This window comes from Phascolarctos cinereus, unplaced genomic scaffold (genome assembly GCF_003287225.1).
Source record: "Phascolarctos cinereus isolate Bilbo 61053 unplaced genomic scaffold, phaCin_HiC Scaffold_726;HRSCAF=1367, whole genome shotgun sequence".
Taxonomy (NCBI): domain Eukaryota; kingdom Metazoa; phylum Chordata; class Mammalia; order Diprotodontia; family Phascolarctidae; genus Phascolarctos; species Phascolarctos cinereus.
In genome coordinates this window covers 43,290,465-43,303,106 of record NW_027556098.1, presented here as the reverse complement: position 1 = coordinate 43,303,106, position 12,642 = coordinate 43,290,465, and the positions used below count along the sequence as shown (strand labels likewise).

Sequence of the window (12,642 nt, the reverse complement as noted above, 5' to 3'; positions counted from 1 at the left end):
GTGCTCTAGCCACCATCTACTTTGATTCCTTCTCCCAGCAGCCCCTGAATGGGCATTGCCTTAGGCAAAGTAAGAATTTGGAAAGACCTTCGCTTAAAAAGCCCAAAGTCCCTCACTGCTACCTGGGCCATCTCCAGTTGTCCTGATCCATATCTGGCCACTGGACCCAGATGGCTCTAGAAAAGATAGTGAGGCTGGTGACTTTGCACAGCTCTCTCTCACTTAAAATCCAATTCAATTGCAAGTCACAGCATCATCTTCCTGATGTCAACTCTTCAAGAATGAAGGACAAAAACCACAGCTTTCTCATAACTGAGAGTTTTGAAGCAGTGATGAGATGACTACCTGTTGAGAATATTGTAGAGGGAATTCATGTGTTAAGTAATGGTTGGACTGGATGACTTTACTTGGATGTCTTAGAAATTTAATTTCAAAATGTTCGGAACCCAACTCTTATTTTTCAGTAAGCCAGCTCTTCCTTCTAACTTTTCTGTTCATATTAATACTACCACTATTCTTTCAGTCACCCTGGCTTGGAGTCATCTTTGATTCTTCCTCATACCCGTATTCAATTAGGTGCCAGGTCCTATTGATTCTTTTTTTTTAAACCCAAGAATATTTTATTGTTTTTATTTTACAGCCATTTATGCCATGGATACATAGGGGATCGGTTCCGGCAGCTCAGGTTCCTTGCCATTGGTTCTCACAAAGTGTTCTTCTCTGAATGGAGCAGGCTGGCATTTTGGTTGAACCCCAGTGTCTTTTTCTTTGGCTTCCTCCTTCTTCTGATCATTTTCCTTTACCCACTTCAGGAAGCTATCTCTGCTCTTGGAATGCTTAATATGCTCAATACGCACATTAATTCTCTTGGGTAGAATCTTGCCTTTAACCTCTTTGTTTACAACAATGCCTACAGCATGTTGAGTAACATTATAGACCCATCCAGTCTTGCCATGGTAACATTTGAGGGGCATTCCTTGCTGAACTGTGCCCATACCCTTGATATCTACAATATCACCTTTCTTGTATACTTGCATATATGTAGCCAGAGGGACAACACCATGATTTCGAAAGGGCCTAGAAAACATCTGTCGTGTCCCTCTCCTTTTTCCTTTTGTGTTTGTCATTTTGGCGACTCACTGGAATATGGTGGAGCTGGCAGAAAGGCCCTATTGATTCTTCTTCACGATGTTACTCACATCTACCTTTTTTCTCCTCCTCTCCATTACTACCACCCTACTTCCAGGCATTATAACCTATATTCATGACCACAACTTCTTTTTGCCTCCTTCCAGTCAATTTTACAAATCGCTTCCAGATATAGCTTCCCAGAGCTCAGTGTTGATCCAATAACCCCCTTACTGTTTCATTAAGACCATGATTTTTATCAATATGAGTATTCTCTTCATTGGTGAAACATGCAACCTATCTGTGCCTCCTTATCCTATGAAGTCTTCATCCATGTTTTCTCACGTGTCCTCCATGGGGGATCTATCCAGCAGCTTACTTGCTGACATTCATGTAGTGTTTTAAGGTTTGCAAATTCTTTTAAGTATATTACCTCTTTTGAGTCTCACAACCATCTGATGAGGTAGATACTATAATTATTATTATCCCCATTTCATAGATAAACAAATGGAGGCTCAGAGCAAGATATTAAATGATTTGCCTGTGTCCACACAACTATAAACAGGTGGATTTAAACCTAGGTCTTCATGACTCTAGGTTCAACCTTCTATCCATGACAGTGTGCTATCTCAATGTTACACTTAAACTGTCCACCTCTTATCTTTCCTTCCTGTTATACAAGTGGCTTACCTCCATTTAAAAATATTTCTTGGATTACACTCTTTTTGCTACTTTTTTGCTGAGTAGCTCATCATTAGAAATACATTGCTGTCTACTTATCAACCATTCATTTCTTCGTTGCATTTTTGGGACACACAACTTTTAATCTTCGAAGATTGCAACCATATGGCTTCAACGAGAGAATATTTATGAGTTTTTATGACAGGGAGCAACTTGGAATAGTTGGAAGCATTGTGCATCTTCCCAAATATAATATATAGCCCAATCTCCTCTTTTCACTTACTTCATGCCCAGCCAATTTTCCATCAATAGTGCTTCTCCAAGACATATGTTATCAATGGACATCTCATCAACTAAATACTATATACTAGATATGCTAACCATATGCTTTTTCCTGCATGGATTGTTGGGCCAATCCCTTTTGCAGCCTCTTATACCTATCTCATTGAGGAGGCTCTGTAATATTCTGTGATTTATAGAGTGGGCACAATGTCATCCACAAAAAGGAGTGCTTTAAAGGCAGACTTCATTATCAGTGGAGAGTTTCTCTTCCATTAGGACTCTGTACTGTCCATATGACAGAAGTAAACAAACCTCTTTGGTGAATCTACAGCTACTTCTTTTATGCACTGATCAACAATAACCAAAGGATGATTTAACACAATTATCTCTGTGGTTGCATTTGTCAAGGAATCTTATTTGATTTTTACATATACGTGAGAGACTGCTTCTTCAGAGAAGGGCCTTTTGCATGTTACTTTGATCTATTGTGTCAAATATGTCTTTATAACCAATAAACAATATGTGCAATAAGATAATATAGTCTATGCACCTTTCAGGCAATTGTGTGACTTTAAAGACGTGGTCTGTGGTAGAAAACAGTATGTGAGAGTTTGTCTATTCCTTTCTGATATTTTCATCAAGTATACCCTTGATCATTCTCATAAAGATTTTATAAAGAAGTAGGCATATAAAAAAGTAGGCATGAATGCCTTTTTTGGAATAGTAATATCATCTATGAATATTTTCATTCTTTTGATATCTTCACCTCCAAGAGATATCTTGTAAAATGAAGCCTAAATATGTTCAAAAGTATTTTGCTTCCAATACAGCACTCTGCTAGCCTGGCAAGACATTAAGGACAGATGCTTATCGTCAGTAGGTTGACCACAAGGTAATAATTTTTTGTGGTTGTTATTGTAGCCCATGATGCAAACAAACAAACAAAATACTCCAACTATTTTTAAATGACCTGAAGTCCTCTGTAGCTTTCCTCTGTTATGATGAACAGTAAGATTCATCTAGTTCTTAGACCTTTTGTTAATTTAATTGTAGTTTAAATGGGAGATCTTTGTCCTGAGATCAATTAGTGTAATCCATCAGCAACCATTTACAAGCCAGATGTATGCTAGACACTAAGGATGCAAACACAAAGAAAATAATAATAATAAAAAAAAACTCTTTTAGGAGTTTATATTCCAACAGGGAAGACAAACTACTATATGATTAGATATAGAATAAATGGTAAAAAAATATATAAGTTAATGCAAGATGGTAAGAAAGGAAGGGCAGGAGCATTTGTAGGGATTAGGAAAGGCTTTGAATAATCGACACTTCTGCTGGGCTTGAAGTAAGTAAGGGATTCTAGGCAGGTGGTGATGCAGTACATAGAGCACTGAGACTGGAGTTGGAAGGCCTGAGTTCAAATCCAACCTCAGGTGCTTACTAGCTGTGTGATCCTTTTAACCTGTCTGCCTCAGCTTCCTCAGTTGTAAAATGGGGATAGTACCTACCTCCCAGTATTGTTGTAAGGATCAAATGAGACATCTGTAAAGTGCTGGCACACTGTCTGGCACATAGTAGGCACTTCATAAATGCTTGTACCCATCCCCAACCTCCTCCCCTTCTTTAAGGCGGGAGTGAAGAGGGAGTGCATTCAAGGCTTTAGGGCTGTCCAGCATAAATGCTCAAAGATGAGAAATGTTGTGATGTGTATGAGAAAGAGAGAGAAGATCAAATTGACTAGATGATAGAGTAGGAATAATGTATAATGAGGCTGGAAAGATAGTTTGGGCTTTAATTGCTAAATAAATATATTTTATATAAATATATTTTAATATATAAAATGAATACATTTTATCCTGGTGTCAATTGGGAGCCACTGAAGTTAACTGAGTAGGGGGTTGAAATTGTCAGATCTACACTTAAGGAAAATAACTGAAAGCTGTAGGGATGATAGACTAGAACGGGGAGAGACTTTAGGAAACAGTTAGGAAGCCATTGCAATAATCTAGGGGAGAAGTGATGAGAGCTTGAATTAAGGTGGTGGAAGAAAAGGATTGAATGTAAGAGACGTGAGAAAGTAGAAATGGCAATATTTGACAATGGACATGCAGATTGTCATGATGTGGGCCTCACCCTAATAGTGCTAGAGTGGAAATGGAACAAAATGAGACACTTGTAGCTAACAAATCCAGTATGTAGACGTCAACAAAAGGAAGGGATAACATAGCAGGGAAAGGTCACTCAGAACAAGGAAGGGACATTCCTCTATGACATACCCTTCATTTTCAGCTGAGCTCTCTCCTATGGGACTCCTTAGTCAGACCTGTGGGAGGAGCTTCAGCCCCTCTTATCCTGGCTGCTTTGTACCAAAGTGATCAGGAAATGACGTCAGCTGCTGCTGAGCCTTAGTCTTCTGAGCTAGTTAAATCTTAAGGAAAGAACTAGCCTAATTTTCATTGAGGGAAGAGGTGGTGAGGAAGCTTAGGTTATTGCTCCCATACTTTTTAAATATTCCTACTGTTAGCTTTACCATGAATTCCACAAAGCCATTGTTTGAACCAGGAAGAAACTTTATTGACGACCTGGAAAGGCCAGGCATCCCACATGTGAGAGCACATGTGTCGACAGATACACACCTTTTTTATTCCCTATTCCCGATTCGTATTTCCCTCCCCTATTTCCCCATTGGCTGGGTACTATAGAGGTTACAGCCTACCCGAAGAGCCTAACTTCCCCATGTAAATCTCCGCCCCTAATTACATCTCCCATTCTCCACAGTTTGGGGATTTAGGCTCTTATTTGGGAATACCCATTTTGATGTTAATCTATATCTAACCTCAAAACTAGTTTTTCACTGGTTAGTCTATTCACCAACGACAGTGTTTTCTTATTCTAATTTATGGCTTCCTTTGTTCAACTTCCACCTAGCCCCTAGATTGCATTTTTGTGGAAATGAAAACTAGCTATTTCTCACATTCCCTCACAGTTTAAACTGACTCCAATGCTCTCACATAGGCGTCCACCCCCAAATGAGTGATGTGCAGAAGCAACATTCCCAATCACATTTTCCACACCTACATCCTGGGTAATTCTCTCCTGTTTCCGTAGGAGTTGGGAGGGATGGAGTGGCAGAAAAGGGCATAGCTAGGAGTCAAGGATAACATCTACAAATCTGAGAGACTGGAAGAAAAAAAGGTAGTGACTTTGACAGGAATAAGGGGATGTGTTTATGGTGAAAGATTTAGTTTTGGACATGTTGAATCTGAGATGCCTTCAGGAAATGTCTGTAACCTGGGTTGCACCCGAGCTTGGGGTGCTTTATGTGCTTCTGTCTCTGTGGAGGGAGATGTGACTAAATCATTGAAGAGGAGGATGGATGTAGTTCTGTGTATCTGTGTAAGGGATTTGCTGAGTTGGTGTAAGACTCTTGGGGAGAGACATATGGACAGAGGACTCCCCAGGGTTGAGAGAGAGAAAGGTTTTGGAATGACAGATATGCATGGAAAGCTGACTTCATCATGTCTCTGGGATTGCTTGAAATTCTAGAGAATGCTAAAACAGATTTATTTTGCATGAGCGTGGTCTTGGTTTGAGCTGGGTTCTTATCTTGCTCTCAGGTGAAGAGCTTATTCACTCTTTTATGTTATTTAGTATGGTCTAATCTGTATAACTTCTCCAACTTCTGTGTGCTTGGTTAAATGGTTAACTCCCTATTCACTATTTGTAATGGGATTGGGTTTTTTGGGGGGCATGGTGTGGGTAACTACAGTTTGGTGAGAAGGAACTAAATTGGCAAGTTGTAAGAAAAAGGGGCACACCATTCCTTAAAAGCAACCAGGGATAGTATGTATGCCTTTTGTCCTGAACTGGCCTGTGCTTTCATATCCCTTGTCTTTCCACTGCTCATCTTTTGCCAAACCTTAGCCCTAGATTATTGGTACCATCTGTCTCCTCTGCTCTCTGTTCATGAGCTGCTAAAGTCCCACAATTGTGCTGACTGCATTAGCTATTTAAATTCTGCATTATCCTCTGGTCTCTGAGGATATCTGCTCTCAAATCCCTTGTCTTCTTATCCTATCGCAGCTCATCTCTGCTAGATGGGTCGATATGTTGCTAGACTAGCTCCTCATAGAACCTGGCATTTCTGCTGGATACTTCAATCCATGAAACATCCGTGGGCTCTGCTCTTAGATGGCCCACTGCAGCCTCTATCACCTTCAGCATCAAGTGTGCCAGCTGAGAGCTCTTTTAGCTAGGTCACTACTGTGTTTTGAGAAAGGACACAAAACTTTAGCCTAGGTTTGGTAGAGAAGCATTCCTGATAACTCTCCCTCAGATTCTTAGGTATGAAGTTTGTCACCTTGCAGGAAGGATGTGAGAGAAGTTGAGCCTCTATCTTTAACTACCCTTTCTGCTTCAGAGTGAGGTACCTCACTGTAACTTATGGTGACTATTCAGAGCACTTACAAAACCTTTCTCTCTGCTATGAAAATGAGCAGCTGGGGACAAGGTAATGTGATCATTAAAAAGTGTTGAGAGACAGTTTCTGGATAATTTAATCATTTTGTTAACAAGGCCAGCACATCATTCATAAAAGGATAGTTATTTGGCCATCTCTCTTACACCAAAAAACCCATCATGGCAGCAGGCTCAGAGCTTATATGTTTGACAATCAACTCGGACTGGTTAACACAACAGGAGATGGGCTATATCAAAATAAGTGAGATGAGAATGATAACAGGTCACCTTTGCACAGAGAAATTATCTCTACATCCAGGCCAATCCCAGCCTTGGGCCATCTATTCAAGGAATATATACACTACCCAAGCCCAAGCAGAGCACAATGGTTATCCGTCAGGGTGGGATCTTAATCCAATCTCATTATCAGCAATTTCCTTCTAGAGACTGGATTTTTAAAATCAGGGTTTTAAAGGAAGAAGGGGAGCATTCTGGATCTCCCCAAATTATTGGTTATTAATAATCATTTCTCTCAGCAATGAAACAGTACTTGCTCAGTTTATTGTCTCCGTTGGCTTTTTCATATGCAACTGAGCTGCCCCAAACCATACATTCCCTAACTAACATCTGAAAGGCACTCACCCTTCCATCTCTTTGTCTCTGCCTTTGTCCTTAGGACTTTCTGCTGAAAGGGGCACACTCTTATCTATTTAGTACCTGTTGGTTACGTTTGTTCCTTATTCTAGAAGAGGGCTATGACATTAGGGAGGTGATGATGCGACTTGCAGTTGACTTTGATTTGAGGGAGGGAGGGCTGTGCAAGGTCACCAGCCTCACTTTTGCCTCTGGAGCTATCTGGGTTCAGTGGCCAGATATTCATCAGGACTCCTGGAGATGGCCCAGGATGCAATGAGAGACCCTGGCCTTCTTAAGCTAAGGTCTTTTCAGGTTCTCACGTTGAGTGAGGTAACGCCCACTCAGTGAATAGGCCTCTTTAAGAAGTGAGTCAAGGGATGGCCCCTTTAATTAAAAAAAAAAAACACAAACTGGGAGGGGAAGACCCTCAGGTTTGCCGGTCAAAAGAGAAAGTTACTATTTACATTCACTCAGAGCCAAGAGGGCCCCAAAAGTAATCATTTTGTGGTGCATGGGCAGAGACCTTTTGTTGTCCAGCCTATGAGCTCCTGAGTGAATTGGGTTTAAGGTTTGGGCTTTGAGAAAAAAAATACAGCCAATAAACCCCAGAGAGGAGAAGGAGTATTAGAAACTGGGTTTGTGGAGGGAACTGTGGCAAAAGTTTCTCCAAAAAATGATTGTGGATTGAAGATATTCTAGAGTGGAGAAGAGGTATAGATAGATGTGAGCAAAGGTGAACATGGACTCTTAATTATTTTAATTATTCATAGTACAATAGTGACCACTCTTGCCTTCACTGCCTGAAGTCCAGGTTTGTTATATGTTACCCCAGCCCCATTCTAACATTAGCTTAAGCCCCCACCAATCCCATTCCCTCAATTTTAGGGGGTTGCCAGCATCCCAGTTCTATTTAACCACTTAACAGTTAGATTGGTTTTACAAAGAAATATTAACTTCAGTAGTATAATAAGAGCAAAAATACAAATATTTCTCCTCCCCAAGTTTAGAAGGAAACCAAGAAGCTGGGAAAAAATTTTTTTTACAGCAAGTGTCTCTAATAATAAAGGCCTCGTTTCTCAAATATATAGAGAACTGACTCCAATTTAAAAGAATACAAGTCATAATGATGGGGCTGGGATCTGAATCCCTAAAAGGAAAAGACAATGTCTTTGGGATCTAGACCCCAAAAAGGAAAAGCCCCGGACTTTCCTACATGGTCAAGTTTCTGGTGTTCTCCTGAGGCTGTAATCCACTCAACTGGCCTTTCATTGTGGCTATGCCCAATGTCCCGATTCTGTTCTGTTACTTCCCAATAGCCCCTGGCCACTTCCCACCCTCAATCGTATCTAGACTTCATTCTCCTTTGGCCATGTGGTTCAAGTCCTGGGCATTCAGTTCACCCCAGTTTACTGGCCAATCCCATTGAGATCCTACCCAGACCCCTCCTCACAGTCACCTCAGACTACTTGGCTACTCCTAGATCCCTCCCACAGTCTTTCTGTATATAAGATCCATCTTGGCTGCCATTAAGGTGCTCATATTCTTAAAATCTGGCCAGTAGCTTGAGATTCAATCTAGCTTGCTGGTCAATACGAGCATCACAAATGTTTAGATTCCTTAAGAGTCTGGTCGATCTTTAATAAACCTTGTCTTGGGCTGAAAGAAGGTTTGGGTTGAATTCATTTGGGCAGGACCTGAATGTCACTATTTCAGGACCCCAGCACCCCTAAACCTCAACAATTCCCTAATTGATAAATGGTCAAAGGATATGAACAGGCAGTTTACAGCCACAGAAATCAAAGCTATCTATAATCATACTGAAAAATGCTCTAAATCACTATTGAGTAGAGAAATGCAAATTAAAACAATTCTGAGGTACCATCTTACACCTATCAGATTGGCTAATATGACAGAAAAGAAAAATTATAAATATTGGAGGTGGTATAGGAAAACTGGGACACTAATTCGGGTGGAGTTGTGAACTGATCCAACCATTCTGGGGGGCAATGTGGAACTATGCGCAAAGGGCTATCAAACCGTGTCTGTACCTTTTGATCTAGCAATACCAATACTAGATCCATATACATATATATCACAGAGATTTTTTTGAAAAAGGGAAAAGGATCTATTTGTATAAAATATTTATAGTAGCTCTTTCTGTGGTGGCAAAGAATTGGAAATTATGCAATGGGTGAACAAGTTGTGGTATATGATTATAATGGAATACTATTGTGCTATAAGAAATGACAAGCAGGATAATTCTAGAAAGACTTACATGAATGGATGCAGAATGAAGTGAACAAAACCAGAAGAATATTGTAACAGCAATATTATAAGATGATCAATTCTGAATGATTTAGCTATTCTCAGAATACAACAATACAGAGAAAGAACTGATGGAGTCTGAATACAGATCAAAGCATACTTTTTCATTTTCTTTATTTTTTCACATTTGGGGGTTTTTTTGTCTGCATTTTCTTTCACCACCTGACTGATATAGAACTATATTTTGCATCACTGCACATGTATAAGCTATATAAAATTGCTTACCCTCTCAGGCAGAGGGGAAGGGAAGAAAGGAAAGAGAGAATTTAAAACTTGAAATTTCAAAAAATAAATGTTAAAAATTGTTTTTACATGCAATTGGGAAAAATAAAATATTAAAAATTAAGTAGCCAACAAATAAACCAACCTAAAATGGTCATGAAAAAGGAATATTAAAAAGTAGAGGAGAAATAGAAAAACAGGAAACCAAAAAAGGAAATCCCCATAGAAATGATAAAACTAAAAGCTAGTTCTTTAGCTAATAAAATTGATAAATCTTTAGCTAAACTGATTAAAAAGAAGAGGGCAGAAAATCAAGTCAATAAGAAATCATCCACTCCACAGAAAGACAGAAGGTGAGGAGAATAAGAGAAGGGGGGCAGGTGATAGAATGGACAGCAGATTGGGGGAAGAAGTATGCAGAATGTATGCTATCTTGGGATGGAGGAAGGGAGAGATGGGGAGAAAAACTGGAACTCAAAATGTTGTGAAAGTGAATATTGAAAACTAAAAATTAAGTAATTAAATTTTAAAAAGGAAATCATTCATCATGACCAAGTTAGATAAATAAGTTGGATACCAGTGATGTAAGGATGGTTCAACATTAGAAAAATAATCTAACATCCAAAACACGTAATTGTCTCAATGGATGCAGAAAAAAACCTTTAAGAAAGGACAGCATTTATTTATGCTAAAAAGTCTACAAAGTATAGGCATTTTAAAAATACCATTAAAATATGTTTCTAAAACCAAAAGTAGGCAACATATGCAATGAAGATACCCTAGAACCTTTTCCAATAAATACAGAGTAAAGCAAGGATGTCTCTTTCACCACTATTATTTGATATATTTCTGGAAATGCTTGCAACAGCAGTAAGACAAGAGAAAGAAGTTAAAGGCATAAAGATAGGTAAAGAGCTGATGAAATTATCCTTATTTGCCGATAATAGGATGGTATACTTGTTAAATCCTAGTTAATCAGTGAAGATAGAAATTGAGACAATAGCTTCAGAAAATTTGCAGGCTATAAAATAAACCTTCAAAAATCAACTATATTTCTATCTAATAATAATAAATTTCAAGAAGCAATAATATAAAGTGAACTCCCATTCCAAATAGCTACAAAATGCAAAGTATCTAGGGATTTCTCTATCAAAGCACAGGAAAAACTTGTAAGGAAGTATAAATTACTTCCTTAAAGAAATAAAGAAATAATTAAACAGGTGGAAGGTATCCAGTGCTTATATTGAGACTATGCCAATATAATAAAAATTACAATACTACTGAAATTAATTTACATTTTTAATGTTATATCAAACAAATTACCAAAGGGATACTTTATAGAACATAATAAAATAATAATTTGGCAAAGCAAAAGATCTAGAACAGCAAGGGAAATAATGAAAGGAATTAAGGCTGAAAGGCCTTACATGAACAAATATGCATGATGGGGCCATTCCTCAATAAATAAATGGTCAAGACCTATGAAAAAACAATTTTCAAAAGAATAATTGCAAAGTATTAACAGCCACATGAAAGGATGCCCTAATCACTAATAATAAAACAAATGCACATCAAAACAACCCTGAGGTTTCATGACACACCTTGTAAATTGGCAAAGATTTGACAAAATTTAACAAATTGACAATAAAATGGCAATAGTCAATATTAGATAGGCAGACTAATAATGTGAAGCTGTGAATTGGTACAACCATTTTGGAAAGCAATTTGGAACGATGCAAATAAAGTGACTAAAATATCCATACTCTTTGACCCAGAGATTCTACTACTAGGCTTATACCCCAAGGAAGCCAATGATAAGAAAAAAGTCTCCCCGTGCAGCAAAATATTTATAGTAGCACTTTTTGTGATAGCAAAGAATTGGAAACAAAGTAGACGTGCAATGATTAGGGATGGCTAAACAAATCATGGCACATGAATATAAATGGAATTTCATGTGGTATAAGAAACGATGTATGTGAAGAATGCAGACGAGCATCTATATGAACTGATGCAGAGTAAAGTAGATAGAGCCAAGAAAACAATATACACAATGACTACAGCGATGTAAATGCAAAGAACAGCCATACACACACGCACACACACACACACACACACAAAATTAAAAGTCAGCACGACATTAAAAGACAAGCATGATTTGAAAGAACAGATATGAGAGGATACTCCCAACAGATATGAGAGGTAGGAGGTTCACAGGTGTTATACATGTTTTTAGAATTTTTCTCCTCTTTTTCTTTCCTTTTATCTCTTTTAAAAATATTATTTGTTATATGGAATGGCTCTGTGGGGGGACACAGGGAAGAAATATTGGGGAAAACTATGATGATGTAAAAAAACAAGACATAAAAAAACTTGCTTTTAGAAAGGAGAGATCATTAGCAACCTTGAAGAGAGCAGTTTCAGTTGAGTGATGAAGTCAGAAGTCAGATTGGAACAGATTGAAAAGTGAGTCAGCTTGGAAGAAGTGGGGGCAATAAATGTAGAGCGCTATTTGGATGATTTTGGCTACAAAAGGGAGGAGAAGTATGGGACTATAGATAAGTCAATGTCAGGGCCAAGTAATGGCTTAAGGTTCAGGAATGTTTGTTGGTAGGGAAGGAGATAACAACAACAATAATAATAAGTACATATCTATTAGAGAAAGGAAGACTAAAAATTAGATATGGGGGATGATTTGGGGAGCAAGCTATCAGTGGCAGGGGAGGATTCTGTTAAAACAATACCTATCTCTTCTCAGTTTTGCCTAATTTCTTTTTAATCCGATAGTATTTATTCAAATCCTTTGGGCTTCCTTATTATTGTTTTCTCATTTTTCCAGTCTCTGTGGCCTTTTGTATGAGATTTTCTACTGTACCTCTTACCTTTCTTCTTTTCTGAGGGGAAAGGGGA

General features: G+C 38.5%; 1 pseudogene; it reads right to left on the bottom strand.

Moving 5' to 3' along the window:
• Positions 1–644: 644 nt before the first annotated feature.
• On the bottom strand, positions 645–1,127 carry LOC110199126 (large ribosomal subunit protein eL21 pseudogene; annotated as a pseudogene).
• Between the last annotated feature and the right edge of the window lie 11,515 nt (positions 1,128–12,642).